The sequence below is a fragment of the Schistocerca gregaria genome, chromosome 4 (genome assembly GCF_023897955.1).
Source record: "Schistocerca gregaria isolate iqSchGreg1 chromosome 4, iqSchGreg1.2, whole genome shotgun sequence".
NCBI lineage: Eukaryota > Metazoa > Arthropoda > Insecta > Orthoptera > Acrididae > Schistocerca > Schistocerca gregaria.
Window position 1 is genome coordinate 321,746,902 of NC_064923.1, and position 15,512 is coordinate 321,762,413.

A 15,512-nucleotide genomic window follows, 5' to 3' on the forward strand; every position below is an offset into this window, starting at 1 on the left:
AAATGTTCTTCGTCAGATAGTGAGAGAGGAAGTTCAGCAGGCACTTGGAGTGCACGGCGAGCAAAAAACCGAGACGCTTCAAGAGGTCATAAGAGAGGAAGTGGAACAGACATTGAACCCAATCTCTCGTCCTTCGTTTCCCTTTACAATGGTGAATAAGTCGAGACCCATGCGGAGTTACGCTCCTACAATGCCGCACGAGGAACCTGTTTGGGCACCAAGTAAGACTGACGTCTGGAGGACCCAGGATAACCAACCAGTACGTTTCCACTGCGAACGACCGGGACATGTGGTGCGCTATTGTCGAGAAAGGCGGCGGATATTTGATGACGCCCGCGCTAGAAGACAGCAGACCGATCTTAGCCGACGCAAACTCCGGGACGACGAAGATGAACAAGAAGATATGGGTGCAGGACGATGTAGGTCCCCATCGCCGCAAGCTAGCCGCTGGAAAGGACGCTCCCCAACAGGCCGATCAAGGTGTCCATCACCGCTTAGAAGCTCCAGTCGATCACCTAGCCGCCGCAACACGGAAAACTATGGGGTACAACCTTCCTTGGAGCTTTCCGAAGAGAAAAATCCTCCGCCGTCGATCACTACAAAAACGATAGGAAACTACGTCGATATTCTCATGGATGGCTGACCAGCCCAAGCTCTTATGGACTCTGGAGCATCATATTCAGTCATTTCGGAAAAGTACCGTCGCCAGTTGTAGAAAACCGTATTCGTCGACAGCAAAACATCTCTGCTGAAGATGGCTAATGGGAAATATGTAAATATGTAAAACTTATACCCAGGAAGATGTGTCATTCGTGTGGGCATAAGTGGCCACACACAGCTCTTAGAATTCATCGTCTTACAAGAGTGTAGTCATGACGTCATTCTCGGACGGGACTTTTTGAAAGCTTCTCAGCCAATTATAGATTGAGGTCGCTCGAAGATTATGCTAGACGAGATGACTTACTGTGGACAGGAAGATGCGCATTCGAGTGTGTGGAGACTGTGTGTGCTGGATGAAGTGATCATTCCTGCAGTCAGCGAGTACATGCCATGCATCAACCCATCATGGATCTTGTAGTGGAATATAAGAAAAGCATACCACTGAAGAATAACTTGGTTTAAGGTATTGCCGTTTGGTTTGTATAATGCACCAGCAACTGCTGAAGGGATCATGGATAATTTTCCAATTAACCTGTAGTGGACGATGTGGCTTTGTTATTTAGATGACATGATAGTGTTCTCAGGGACATTTGATGAACATGTAAGAAGACTGAGGGCCGTTCTTAAGTGTTTTCAACAAGGCGGACTGAAACCTAATCCAAGAAAGTGTCTCTTTGGAGCAAAAGAAATGGAAATACTTGGACACCTTGTGTCAAACGAAGGTGTGCGGCCAGATCCAGGAAAGGTGAGATCTATAACGGAATTTCCTATTTCTAAAAGTATTAGAAATATGAGAAGCTTCCTCGGATTATTTTCTTATTACCGTCGTTTTATCAAAGACTTTTGAATTAAAGCCAGGCCACTCCAAGAGTTGTAAAAAGCTGATGCTAAATTTCTCTAGGGTGGTGCTCAACAAGATCCTTTCGACGTGCTGTGAAAATCTCTGACGACTGACCTTTTACTTGGTCTGTATAAAGAGAGCTCTTACAGAACTACACACAGATGCCAATAGGTATGCGATCGGTGCTGTTCTGGTGCAGATTTCGGATGGAAAAGAGAAGGCTATAGCCTATGCTTCTAGGACACAAAAGCCGAGAGAAACAACTCAACTACAGAAAGAGAATGTCTTGATGTGATCTGGGCTATGTGCAAATTTCGACAGTATCTCTATGGAAGGGCATTTACAGTTGTTACAGATCATCATTTAGCCGGCCGGAGTGGCCGAGCGGTTCTAGGCGCTACAGTCTGGAACCGCGCAACCGCTACGGTCGCAGGTTCGAATCCTGCCTCGGGCACGGATGAGTGTGATGTCCTTAGGTTAGTTAGGTTTAAGTTGTTCTAAGTTCTAGGGGACTAATGACCTCAGAAGTTAAGTCCCATAGTGCTCAGAGCCATTTCAACAATTTTTTTGATCATCATTTACTTTGTTGGCTGACAGGTCTTAAGGATCCGACAGGACGACTCGCCAGGTGTACACTACCTCTTCAAGAGCAGTCATTACCATAGTGTACAAAAGTGGAAGAAAACACCAAGATGCCGACTGTCTCTCAAGAAACGCTGTGCAAGACCATCGAGACTTTTATGAAGATAGTAACTGTCTCGCTGCACTCCAGGACCTCTCTGCTGAGCAGAAGAAGGACGCGAAGATATCTCAAATTATGCTTGCCTTGCTTGGTCAGAGGATGTGAAAGGTCAATTTAAGGTAGTTAATGGATTACTTTGCAAGAAAAACTTTGATTCGTTTGGAAAGAGGTGGCTACCAGTGATTCCTAAACACATGCGGTTAGATGTTCTGCACACCTGAGGCCAGACATATAGGATTCATTACGACATCCGAAAGAATCCGCAAGAGATTTTTCTGGCCAAGTTTATTGAGGAGTTTCCGTCACTATGTGACGCACTGTCGTGAGAGCCAGAGGAGGAAGGTAGTTCCTCAGAAACCACCTGGACGACTCATACCAATTCCACCAGCAGAAACGCCTTTCCAGTGTGTTGGGATTGACCACCTCGGACGATTCCTAACGTCTGCTAGTGGCAATAGATGGATTATTGTTTGCATTGATTATCTGACTAGCTATGCCATTACTAACGCCGTGAAAAAAGCCGAAGCATCTGAGGTAGCAAAATTCATCGTGGAACACGGTGCCACGAGGTCGTTAAATACGGTTCGAGGGAAAGCTTTTTCAGTCGAATTTTGCGACAGAGATAAGCCGTCGGTGGAACTATACTCACCACATGACGACTGCCTACCATCCGCAAACTAACGGGCTTACTGAACGCCTTAATGAGACCGTGGCCGACATGCTATCAATTTTCGTCAATGTTGAGCATAGCAACTGGGATGAGGTGCTACCTTTCGTGACGTTTGTCTAGAACACCGCCGAACAAGACACCGCTGGATTTACGCCCTTTTTACTGGTGTCTGGGCGTGAGGCGACAACGACGACGGACACTGTGTTTCCGTTACATTCTGATGACATGGACGACGACTCTCTGAGAAGCTCCTCAGGCGCTACATTGGCCCTTATAAGGTTGTAGGACAGTTGCCTGATGTTACTTATGAAGTTGAAGATTCCGACTCCGACACAAGACGACGAAAGACCAGAGATACGGTCCATGTTCTTCGAATAAAGCCCTACAAGGATCCTGCAACCCAGGGTAAATTCGAAGATCCAGCGATAGGCAACAAGCCGAAAGGTGACGAAGAGCGTAGCGGCAAAAGAAGTTCCAAGAAGGTCGCCGCCAGGGCGAATATCAGTCATCGGGAGTCGGAGTATGCAGGACCAATGACTCGTTCCCGGGCTAGGACGACGAAAGACCAAGACCCTATTATCTTAAGGAGGGGGCAATGTCACAGAAGAAACTGAGTAACACCGTGGTGTAGTAGTTATGAAACAAAACTGTCGTATGAACGGTCGTGAGTTCAAAACTCACGTGGACTGTACAATTTCAATTTCTATATTCGGTTCGAGTACATTCTAGAAGTATCCACAAATTTCAAGAACCATTGCACTGGAATGTTCTGCAGCTGTATATGTACTGTATGTGTTCTGGCCGGAGGCAGTTCACTCCGCGCTCTTGTATGTTCGTTAAGTGAAGTTAGTGTTCGTCATTAATCTAATTACACCTTCTTCTACGTGACAATATCTCATGACCATTATCATTAAAATACTAATATTTACAGAGAGCTAAACAGTCTCAGACCGAATCCCTTTCACGTCTGCTGGGTAACGATATAACTCATTAGTTCCAACACATTTCATTGTCCTTATGTAGAAAACTATCTTTGTACAACTGTATGCATTTAGTGGCTGCAAAAGATTTTATTACTGCAAAAAAACCTATCTTAATTGTAATAAAACAAACAAGTATGATATTTATTGAGCAGTCCACTTAGAGTCCAATTTAGCTAGTCAGGCAATCGAGAGGTTGGTTTCAGTATCAGTAAAAACTGGAAATTTGTGTTAAGGCCTTATGGGACCAAACTGCTGAGGACACCGGTCCGTAAGCATACACACTACTTAATCTAACTTAAACTAACTTACGCTAAGGACAACACACACACCCATGCCCGAGGGAGGACTCGAACCTCCGACGGAGGGGAACCACGCAAGTTTCAGTATTACGACGTTATGTGCGGCGTACTAAAATACGTCTAGGATCCAAGATAATTTTCTTCTGAAGTATCAATGCACATGACAGTCTATAGCCCCTGCTCTGTGTTTAAATCAAGGTCACATTCTTCTATTTTCTTTCCATCAGTTCTGGTAAGCGATCAGCTGAACACTACATGTAAATAAAAAAAGAAAAAGGAAAAAAAAGAAAAAAAGAAAGCAATTATCATTAACTTATGGGTGGTGTGTCATATTTCTGGCTGCTACTGCTGCGGAAACACTTTCTGTATTGGTGTTTTATATTTCAAACCCTATTCCGTGTGAAATTTTCTCCGACACGGTGCACGCTGCAGCTGCAGAAACAATACCCGCGTCCGAAAAACTTGGGGCCGTAACAGTGGCTGCGGCTGCACCTTGTATTGGCCGTTAGCTGCGGCACGGCGGCGATGCACGAGCCTGCCTCAAGAGTTGTGACGGCGCGGCGCAGGGAGCCAACGTTTTTCGAATTAAGCGGCTCGCCGTGCGGCTTCGCATAATGCGGCATAGCCACTCCGTTGACTCTCACAGCGCGACCTGGCCGTAGCTCCATCCTTTACTTGAGCCACAGCGTGCGGATTGGAACTAATTTAAACCAGGCGATAGGTATCTCCTCAAGATACCTATTGTCTGATATCCTATCCAAACTTTAAGACTCGAAGTTCCGACGTTTTTGGAAAGACTCTTTGTAGGAAGCCACCACACCACTCCTCCCTCCGCGGCTAAGAAGATACCTCTTAAGTCTTCCTCTCTTACAAACAACAGGTAAAAAAGTGTTATAAAAGCAGGCAAATAACTTAGATTCGCTTATGGCATAGTTACAGGGATGGACAAAAAAATTGGCTCTGAGCACTATGGGACGTAACTTCTGAGATCATCAGTCCTCTAGAACTTAGAACTACTTAAACCTAATTAACCTAATGACATCACACACATCCATGCCCCGGCAGGATTCGAACCTGCGACCGTAGCGGTCGCGCGGTTCCAGACTGTAGCGCCTACAACCGCTCGGCCACAGCGGCCGACTGATGGACAAAAACCACAACACACTAGCAAAACCCTTGGTTCTCAAAACGGCTCTCAGTTGTCTCAGTATGGATAAACACAGATGCTGTAATGTTTCCATCGGAATTATACACCATTCTTCCAGCAAAATAGTGGCAATTTCAGGTAACGATTATGTAGACAGCGATCATGCACCATTCTCTCCAAGTAGACCACGAAAGCCGGCCAGGGTGGCAGAGCGGTTCTAAGCGCTACAGTCTCGAACCGCGTGACCACCACGGTCGCTCAGAGCCATTTGAACCATTTGTACGATTATATGATAGCGGAACAAACACTGGTAGCAGTTACTTCTGTAAAATATCTTGGAGTATGCGTGCGGAAGGATTTGAAGTGGAATGATCATATAAAATTAATTGTTGGTAAGGCGGGTACCAGGTTGAGATTCATTGGGAGAGCCCTTAGAAAATGTAGAACATCAACAAAGGAGGTGGCTTACAAAACACTCGTTCGACCCATACCTGAGTATATCTCATCAGTGTGGGATCCGTACCAGATCGGGTTGACGAAGGAGATAGAGAAGATCCAAAGAAGAGCGGCGCGTTTCGTCACAGGGTTATTTGGTAAGCGTAATAGCGTTACGGAGATGTTCAGCAAACTCAAGTGGCAGACTCTGCAAGAGAGGAGTTCATGAATGTAAAATTAGAGAGATTCGAGCGCGCGCAGAGGCTTTCCGGCGGTCGTTCTTCCCGCGAACCATACGCGACTGGAACAGGAAAGGGAGGTAATGACAGTGGCACGTAAAGTGCTCTCCGCCACACACCGTATAAATGTAGATGTAGACTATTAGGGAACACAAATTTTATCATGCGAGGGACCTGATCAACCAAAATCGTCACGTAACACTTGGCAGGAACACGACCTTGCAGAGTAACCATGGTGCCCATGGAGAACTACGATGTGGCTGTCAAAATCGTAATCGAACTCCGACGTGTTTCATTCTTGCCAGCAAGCTGTCTGCTTCGTACGCTTGGAGTAAATTCGTTCATAAGCTGGATACTATTTTAAGAAATTCACTTTTTTCCATTTCTTCCTAGGTCAGGTTTGATGGATTCAGAACCATGTTTGTCTGTTACGGGCATCTGAATTACTGATTTTTGGTGCTGGAATTCCAACTCCCGGTGTTCCCTTCGTGTTATTATCGTGCTGACACGGTTCCCGAATGAGACATTCCGTTCTCCACAGACTTTTGCAGTTGTCACCCTGTTAATTTTTTACACAATCGCTCTTCAATGATGGTCTGTCACGGTCACTCAATACAGACTTTCGCCCACGTTGTGAATTAGCGGATAACTTTTTCCCACTTTCCCTGTATCCAGAATAATTCATTAACACGGTACCTCTTGAAACACCGAACACTTCGGTTTCCTTGGTTAGAGAAGCACCAACAGTTTTCCCAGGTTCGAATTCACTTAGCTTCACAGAACAAAAAAATTTTCTCTTAAGTGTAAGTACACTTAGAACAGGAAAACAAAGTAACAGCTAATTGTTTGCAGGACAGCTACGACAACGACAATCAGTTTGGGATTGAGTTTGGTCATACTTTCTGTTTTGTTCGCCGTTGTCATATCACCCTGCACCCTCAGGTTCCATTTCCTCGCAGTCAACTGCATACACTGCTTGCGGCCATTAACGTGACAATGTGTTTTGTTTTCGTTGGTGGGGTTGTTCCTCTACACGGCGTGTTTATTTTAGGCGACAGAAAGTACTTACAAAGTTGCTGAATGGCGTAGAAAAGTGATAAGATTCTAGTCATCCTGCTAAGCAAACCCTACACCGCACGTTAACGGGCAGTGTACTAACGTGTTATGACCGCAAATGTCCAGTTTTGCTGCCACATCTACTCTAAAGAGCCAAAAAAACTGGTACACCTGGCCAATATCGTGTAGCGCCTCCGCGAGCACGCAGAAGACGATGCCACATGGACTCTACTAATATCTGAAGTAGTGCTGGAGGGAACTGACACCGAGAATCCTGCAGCGCTGTCCAAAAATCCGTAAGAGTGCGAGGGGGTGGAGACCTCTTCTGAACATCATATTGTAGGGCATCCAAGATATGCTCAATAACATTCATCTCTGGGGAGTTTGGTGGTAAGTGGAAGTGTTTAAACTGAGAAGAATGTTGTGGCAACCACTCTGTAGCAATTCTGGATGTGTGGGGTTTCACATTGTCCTGCTGGAATTGCCCAAGTCTGTCGGAATGCAAAACGGACATGAATGGATGCAGGTGATCAGAAAGGATGCTTATGTAAGTGTCACCTGTCAGAGACGTATCTACATGTATCAGGGGGTCCCATACAACTCCAACTGCACACGACTCACACCATTATACAGCATCCAGTAGTTTGAACAGTCCGCTGCTGACATGCAGGTCCATGAAATCATGTGGTTGCTTCCATACCCGTACACGTCCATCCGCTAGACACAATTTGAACCAAGTCTCGTCAGACCAGGAAACATGTTTCCAGTCACCAACAGTCCAATGTCGGTGCTGACGGGCCCAAGCGAGGGGTAAAGCTTTGTGTCGTGCAGTCATCAAGGGTACAAGAGTGGGCCTTCCGGCCCCGATAGCTCATATCGATCGTATGTCATTGAATGGTTCGCACGCTGACACTTAATGACCCAGCACCGAAATCTCCACTAATTTGCGGAAGGGTTGCAATTCTGGCACGTAGAACGATTCTCTTCAGTCGTCGTTGGTTCCGTTCTCGTAGGATCTTTTTCCGGCTTCAGCGTTGCGGAGATTTGATATTTTACCGGGTTCCTGATACTCATGATACACTCATGAGATGGTCGTAGGGGAAAATCACATCATCGCTACCTCGGGGATGAAGTGTCCCATTGCTGGTGCGCCGATTGTAACACCACTTAAATCCTTATAACTTGCTATTGCAGTAACAGTAACCGACTTAACAACGGCGCCAAACAGTTGTTATCTTATATAGGCGCTGCCGACCGAAGCGCGATATTCTGCCAGTTCACATATCTTTGTATTTCAATAAGCATGCCCATACTAGTTTCTTTGGCGCTTCAGAGTATATCGCGTACGCAGACGAACGTGAACGGCCGATGTCTACCCCCCCCCCCCCCCCCCCCCCGATCCTCAACTGTCAATGACTTCTTGTTTTGAGACAATTACGTAAACTTTTTAGAAGGAGTGAAAAACTCGTGTTCAGGAAACAGCGTCAAGTTTAACACGTCAGATCTTGTAAACCATTGAAACCTCTGAACCAGCCTTTGTTACGCTTTGCTTGCAAAATACCTCGTTCAACTACGGATCATTCAATAGTTGCGTAACGCATTGCGTTCATAAAGTATCTACTTCTCGCAGAATTCTAGTTAAAATTTTAAATTTCACATGTGGTATAGGTCTCTACACGAACGGGCTTGCCGCAGTGGTAACACCGGTTCCCGTCAGATCACCGAAGTTAAGCGCTGTCGGGCAGGGCTAGCACTTGGATGGGTGACCATCCGGTCTTTCCAGCGCTGTTGGCAAGCGGGGTGCACTCAGCCCTTGTGAGGCAAACTGAGGAACTACTTGATTGAGAAGTAGCGGCTCCGGTCACGATAACGGACAACGGCCGGGAGAGCGGTGTGCTGACCACATGCCCCTCCATATTCGCATCCATTGATGCTTGTGTGCTGAGGATGACAAGGCGGCCGGTCGGTGCTGTTGGGCCTTCATGGCCTTTTCTGACGGAGCTTAGTTTTAGTTTAATAGGTCTCCGTAACGGCTTTCCCATACTTCTCCTTCAACTCCTTTCATCGACCATTGCGAGTCACTCGAAACCAGAAGTTACATGAGTTTCCTACTCGATCGATCATTATCAACAATGCCAAACGATCATTTCATATCATTAGACACTGTACACCAGTTTCCTGTGCAACCGATCACTGAGAACTGGTACGGCGCAATGCTTGGCGCAACGGTAGCAGCAACATAGTGGGTGACGACAGAGGCAAGTTCCAAATGGTATTTTGTTTGGTGGGAGCAGGACAACCCGCTGTGAAATGCCATCTAGTTTAAATCGGAATATAGCTCTGCTATGTTTTCGTTTCTGCTGCTATCTATATGTGTACTTGCTGCTCTACGTCATCTTCCACTGTTGACACAGACATCTTTTGCGAGTAATGCTGTTCACATTGCTTAAAATGATTAAATTGTCTACTACATTCCCTCACGAAATGTTTCGGCTAATACCATCATCAGAGCCTATAACTGAGATCAAAAGTGGCAGAAGAATGAGATGTGCTGTACAAGAAACATGAAGTCCGTACTTGAATATCGATGTTGTCCTAAATTTGTTTTCCCTCTTTCATCTAATAACTAAATAATACATTTTTGACCTTGACGAAAGTTTCAAAAACAAAAGTGAAAACACTTGCACAACTATCGGTTACTGCATATTGAAAACTTTCAAGAAACTGTCTTCAGTTTGAGAGATAATTGCATTTACAAGACATTTACGCCCTGCACGCAAAAGTGTTGATTCTCAATGACTCTTACACAAATACTGACAGACATCACTACTTTGTGAATATGAATAAACAAATTAAGACAATACAAAAAAGTGATGAAGAAGTAGCCACAAATTTAACTGAAGAAACAACAATTTTCTGAATGAAACACTGTGGTTACCGCATGTCAAGGTTACCAAATCAAATTTAGACACATTTTGAATTATGATCGCAGGTAGTACCAACCCAGAGCAAAACACGCCCTTGAGCATGAAAACTGTATTTTTTATTTCCGTTTCTTTTTATAAATTTTAGCATATCAATGTCCTGAATAGCACTTTATAAGGTGAACAAATAGAAAAAGGACCTCAATATGGAAGCTTATTTGTTATGATTTTTAATAAAAGAAAAATATAGGGTCAGTATTTCCTGTGCTTGGTATTTCTAGGCTTAACTTTGACATCCACCGCAGAAGAATGGCTGCCTTCGGTGCGGAAGGACCTGTGTTCGATGTTTGGTACCTCAAATATTTCCTAAGATAGGTAGGTATGGTGCCGGGTCCACTAAGCTCTTCTGAGGCCAAATGTGGAGCTGCTTGAATAAAGAAGCAGTGGCTCCATCAGAATCCATCTACTAGCAGTAACGGCTGGAGGGAATGGTGAGATGCTGATCATATGTCCCACAATCGGAGATCGCTCTTCGTACTACCTTATAGGCGTCAGTCGATGAGTCGGAACGCGCCCTAAGCCTAATCTGTGGGTGGTGTTTAGTTTCTACGATTTACGTAATTAATTTTTGGTTTGTTTCCACTTACAATTCTGCGATCTTGGTACCTCTGCGCCACAGTTCCGTAGCAGGCCGCTGGAGAAATCAAATTAAATAACTCAGCCCATTGGTACGTTTGAAAGGGAATAAACGTTGTAAATTCTGAGCTTGGCATAAGTTTACAATAATAATGTCTTATCACACAGTAGTTACTTGACGCAGACGATCCCAATGTCGTCAGAGAAGTCTGAATGACGAAGACAGAAGTTGCAGACCATTTCTGTGTACAGAACCGGTGAACGCGATAGACGAAGAAGCCTCGGTAATCGACCTATCACAATCGCGGAGAAGGCGATGAAAGGGGAAATCAATCTTGAACTAGTTTTCAACGTCGTGCACGACATTTTGAACGTGACATAGGGTTGGTACTCGCTGGGTTCCGTGACTGCCCATACACACACCAGACACCCACCGAACCAAAGCAGAAGCAAACGTTGCGGCTGTGCCATTCCGCTCCACATTTATTATTATTTAGTGGCCTACGGTCGTGGACGAGGGCCGCGCGTATAACTATGATCCCGAGACATACAAACGTTGAATATATCAACGTGGAAAATGGAGAAGGTCCAATAATCATACGGCAGGGTGACATCGAGTTTTTTTTTTTGGGGGGGGGGGGGGGGGGCGAGAGTGTGTTGTTGGGGGTGTAAGTGAGGGAGGGATGGTCATGATGTGCTGTTGACAGGTTATGCTCGTAAAGGACAGTCACAGGAGCATACTACCGGATTCTGTTAGCGACATTAAGAGATGTTGTTAAGATTAAGCGTCATTGTAAGCTGTTCCACCACAACGCCCCAACCCATTCTGCGCAGATTATAGCTTCTTCTTCTTCTTTAATCATGGTATAGGCCATGTCTTGTAAGTATGCAGACAGCTTTTACTTGATCTTCTTACGGGTCTTGTACCCAAAGGTGCTGTTGCTGTTCTAGTCTCGAACATTGTTTTTTTTTTTTTTTGTAGATGTTCTAGCCAGCTTTGTCGATTACACTTCATCTTCTCATACACAGTAAATACCCCAAAAGCTGCTTTTATGTCTTCGTTTTTTAGTCCATCTAGTCTTGCGCAGCGCTTCACTTCTCTTAGAAATTTAATTTCTGCCACTTGAATTCTACTTTCTTGGTTGTCTTGGTTTCTGGAAGTGGAAAGGTTTTGCTGTCGCCACTGCCAAAATTAATGAGACTAGAGACACACAAGCACATATACACACACACAAAACCACAAAACGAAAACTACAAAAGCATGCGGTAAAAAGGGCAAAAGCAGTAGAAAGATATAAAAGAAACCAGTGGCTGGCTGGTAGGACCAACAAAATTAAGAAATTTCTTGGTTGTAGCTTCAATTTTTCGATGTGACAACTAAAGCTTTATGACTACCGTATACTCGTTACCAGTCGACAATGATAAAACTCAGTCATCAAATGTAGGCACTGTGACTTCAGTGTCACTTTTAATGCAACGTTTACCGAAGCGTGGCTTCAATTGCCAGGTATGAGGTCACGTTTTGCACTTGGTATTATAATATTCGGAATGTTAAAGATTATCTGACACTTTATACTTACTTTAGATGTGATGGTCAATATTCGTGGATATGACGTGAATGATCATTTGAAACAAACAAAAATCAAGGAAGTATAGGCTCTAAAACGCATATCTTAAGAGCTACAAGCAAGACTTGATCTTCGATACTGTGAAACAAATCTCTTCTACTGCAAGCTCTTTGCTTTCCAAATTTTGGGAAGTGGTAGTTTAGACCAAAACAAGAAAAAAATGACCAGTAAACATGTGCTCTGCAATGCATGGCTTAAGAGCTATGAGCAGTTGTTCATATTCGCTACTATGAAATACAACTCTTGTAATGCACAAATGCTCATAACTGCTAAGGTATGAATTTTAGAGCACATGTTTACTGGACATTTCTTTCTTGTTTTTCTCCCTAGTACCACTTCCCAAAATATGGAAAGCAAAGACCTTGCAGTAGAAGAGATTTGTTTCACAGAATCAAATATCAAGAACTGCTCATAGCTCTTAAGATATGCGTTTTAGAGCCCATGCTTACTTGACATCTATGTTTTAAATGGTCATTCATGATATATCCATGAATATTGACCATCATTTCTGAAACACCCTGTATATGGCCAGAGAAGCGAAGATAATCTACAACTTCTATTGCCTCCTCTACCCTCGCACTTTCTTTCCTGTAAACTTGCGAGCCAAGTAGCCGCTTGACGCGGCACATCGACACAGTTTTCGTCGCAGCTGACACTGAACACAGTTTGTAAGAACACAGTTTGTAAGAAAATCCACCGAAAATCTCAAATACAGTCAACAAAGATTCCACTGGAATGATACTTCAACGGTATATTCTGCACATTAATAAGAATCGTCGTTCGGCTAATGAAACGGCGCAACATACTATAATTCGATGTGATCGCGCTCATATGAAACAGGCAACAAATATTCGCGGCATTTATTTTATATTCCGAAAATAAATTATTATAGGTTACTGACGCATTACTGTAAAAGAATTTAATCAGTTACAAATGAAGTTTTACGTTTTTCCCCCCTTTCGCGACTCGTAAATCAGGAATTTCAGTGCATGCGTTCATAATTAATGACAAAAAATTAAAAATGGTGATTAAATCGTAATTGTGGGGCGTCGAATCGGATTACTGGTTCCACTCTTACACGCAATATTTTGACAACTAGTCCAGTCGTCGTTCTCAGGTGTTTTCAGGGAAATGTCATAGCAAGAATGCGAGGAATTTATGATGAGAAGCTCAACAGATATTACTAATTAGGACATGTGATAGATGTGTCTTGGACTCATCGCATTATGTCAAGTGCTAGAATGTCCTGCGACAACTGTGTCCATTCCCAAATAATAATGTTAACTAAAAAAGATACATAATAATTTGGCAACTGTCGAACATGTTACGTTTTATAGGAGATTCTGTCACTGATATTTCTTAATACTCTTCTCATTCGACTTTTACTCAACAACATAGAATCATTCAAAGGGTGCTGCAGCATTTGGCCTGCAATTACTAGACTACTCACTTGGATAACACCTGGTTGACCACGGTACAGATAGGCATGCGTTATTCTACACTGGTTATTTTCATTAGGCTGACTTCTAATAGCATTGAAATGATCTCGAAAGAAGCAACAGTAGTTGCGCTGCCGAAACCCAGAAAGACTTGAGATAACCCAAAGAATTTCAGATGATATTTTCGCTATGTACCTCCAACAAACTATTCGAGAGCATACTATTCACAAGACTAACTCCATACGTTGAAGCGCACCATCCAACATACCAAGCTGATTTTCCGAGTGGGTAGAAACTTGAGACTGTATGCTAGCAATTACAATCTGTGCCGAGAAAGCATTCCAAAACAAGATGGAAAGTGGTCTACTTCTCGTCTACGTGACGTCAGCTTGTGAGACAGTACGGACTGCAACTGCTTAGGCTAAACAGAATTATCAAATGCAAACAGACTTACACTTTACTTACAAACGTGTTAAAAGACATAAAATAAACATTTCAATTCATAGAACGAGAATTTCACTCTGCAGCGGAGTGTGCGCTGATATGAAACTTCCTGGCAGATTAAAACTGTGTGCCGGACCGAGACTCGAAATCGGGACCTTTGCCTTTCGCAGGCAAGTGCTCTACCAACTGAGCTGCCCAAGCACGACTCACGCCCCGTCCTCACAGCTTTACCTTTGCCAGAGCACCTGCCCGCGAAAGGCAAATGTCCCGAGTTTGAGTGTCCGTCCGGCACACAGTTTTAATCTGCCAGGAAGTTTCATGTCAGCGCACACTCCGCTGCAGAGTGAAATTCTCATTCTGGAAACATCCCCCAGGCTGTGGCTAAGCCATGTCTCAGCAATATCCTTTATTTCAGGAGTGCTAGTTCTGCAAATTTTGCAGGAGAGCTTCTGTAAAAGTTTGGAAGGTAGGAGAGGAGGTAACGGCAGAAGTAAAGCTGTGAGGACGGGGCGTGAGTCGTACTTGGGTAACTCAGTTGGTAGAGCACTTGCCCGCGACAGGCAAAGGTCTCGAGTTCGAGTCTCGGTCCGACACACAGTTTTAATCTGCCAGGAAGTTTCATTCACTCCATAGTACGAACAGTATGTTTCGGAATTATGGCATATTACAAGGTTCTACTATGGCACCTACTATTTCCAATCAATATTCTGCTGACGTCTCAGAAAATAATTCACGTTAATTTGCATACATCGAAGGCCCGGGCATCGCACATCAAAAATGGTTCAAATGGCTCTGAGCACTATGGGATTTAACTCCTGAGGTCATCAGTTCCCTAGAACTTAGAACTGCTTAAACCTAAGTAACCTAAGGACATCATTCACATCCATGCCCGAGGCAGGATTCGAACCTGCGTTCGCGCCATTCCAGACTGTAGCGCCTAGAACCGCTCGGCCACTCCGGACGGCCATCGCACATCAAGTAAAAATTTTAATGACCTAAACAAACGAGTGGCATCTACATCCATACCTTAACACAACGACCAGTATCACAATGCACATTACCACTGTATAAATGGCCAACACAACAGGCCTGTGGATAAGCCTGAATGTTTAAGAGTGACATTAGATCACACTAACGCATAGCTCACATCTAGAAGATACGAAACAGAGCCAAATCCCGCAGTGCTAACTTGCCGGAAGCGGTAGGAACGATGTGGGGGTGGTGAAGAGAGCACATTAGAGACTTGCCTACAGCGTGACTGAATGTTTTTTACTAGTAAATAAACAAATAAAATACTGGTAATCTAGTCGATTGCTTACCGGCGGCACATTCGTGTTATTTGAAACCCGAGTTTCGTAGCTTGTATCGT